This window comes from Tupaia chinensis, unplaced genomic scaffold (assembly GCF_000334495.1).
Source record: "Tupaia chinensis unplaced genomic scaffold, TupChi_1.0 Scaffold000212_1, whole genome shotgun sequence".
In the NCBI taxonomy this organism is placed as follows: Eukaryota; Metazoa; Chordata; class Mammalia; order Scandentia; family Tupaiidae; genus Tupaia; species Tupaia belangeri.
In genome coordinates, this window is record NW_006159687.1 from 3,206,518 (window position 1) to 3,208,094 (window position 1,577).

The 1,577-nt window shown below is 42.7% G+C and overlaps 1 protein-coding gene across 1 annotated transcript in view; it reads right to left on the minus strand.

Moving 5' to 3' along the window:
* The window catches only part of MCF2L2 (MCF.2 cell line derived transforming sequence-like 2), a 155,803-nt gene that overhangs the window by 6,739 nt on the left and 147,487 nt on the right, over positions 1–1,577 (minus strand). The gene's annotated exons all lie outside the window — the stretch shown is intronic.

The window sequence follows — 1,577 nt, forward strand, 5'->3', positions numbered from 1 at the left end:
CGGGCGGGGCGCAGTCTGACCTGCTGCCAGGCTGGCTGAGGCTGGAGCACATCCCTGAGGTGCCCCTTCCCGGGTGCCCGGGCTCTGGCCAGCATCTCCCTGGCACAGCAGCAGCTGGTTCCCGCCTGCCATCCTCTCAGCACTCTGTGACCAGCCTCAGCAGGCTCCTCAGAGACGGCAGGACCAGCTGGGCATGCCATGTCCTGGAGTCGTACACCAGTCCCCAGACTAGCCTCCATGCACCCCAGCCACCTGCACCATGGCAGCACCTGCTCACAGGCCCAACCCCGGCCACCTCCTAGCCTCTGTTTTCTGGTGACTCCTGCCTCTTTCCTCTGTCCCCTGAAGTTCAAATCTCCATGTTTCATTATCATGGTTTGTTTCTTCGTGTGTGTGTGTGCGCGCACACACGCCTTTTTTAAGTGCCCAATTACTGAATGACAATTCTTTAAATTCCCTCTGTTAAAAGAACAGAGGTGGAGCCAGCCAGTAGGGTGGTAGCAGGGGCAGCGGGATCCCACATGGTGACCGTGCCATTCAAGTCCTGGAACTCGTGTCTAGGGAGGCATACTGGGTGCGTGTGTGAGAGCCCCAGGGGCCTGGGAGGAGAGGAGACCACAGCGTGGTCGTCCCCACGGGGTGCTTTCTCTCTCTCTGTCTCTCTGGTGGGCACGTGTGCTCTAGCAACAAAAGAACAGTGGCCTACTTACTTAAATCGGCAATAAAATGTTTCTTAAAAATAAAAAAGTAATTATGATCTCTCTTTCTCGATCAAATCCTGACTGACAAGTTAAGTAACTATAATTGTAAATAATTCTGAAAATGAAGTAAAAATAAAGAACAGAGAAAAATAAATGCCAAAGATCTACTTAACTGAAAAGAAGTAACTGAGAGTTAGAAACACTAAAAACACCTCGAAACGAAATATCTTGGTCTAAAAATTTTAAAAATTAAAGAAAAGTTTCATTCAGAAATGCAATAACTCTGAAAATGAAATAATTAGAAAGCAAACAGCTCGAGAAACAAATAACAGATAAATGAGTGTGGAAATAAACTTGAAGTGTAAAATACCTGAAGAGAAATGTCTGAGGACATAAACAAGCTCACACTGTAAATAACTAGGGGAAAACACCGCGAGAACTAAAAATATCTTACTCTGAAAATAAATACCTCTATAATAATTCAAAGATTTCACATGCTTTTAATAGTAAACAAAAACTCTTAAAATAACTCCAAAACTCTAATAACCAAAAAGAGAATAATGAAAATAAACAAGTTGGATATTAATCACGGTAAAGTAACTGAAAATAAACAATTCTAAACGAATCTGAAGATCTATAAATCAAAACAAAATAACCACAAATTAAATAACTAAAAATGAGTACTTCAAAACCAAATCATCTTGAAAATAAAGTAGGTAACTGAAGCTATAAAATAACTTGAAGGTTAAAACAATGAAATGAAATAAAAATGAACTAATAAAGCTAAAAATAAAAAGGGAACTAACAGTAACCAAGGTAACGCGTCCATCCGTAAACGCCTCGGAAACGGGCGTGGCGGGCGGTGGGCGAGCAGCT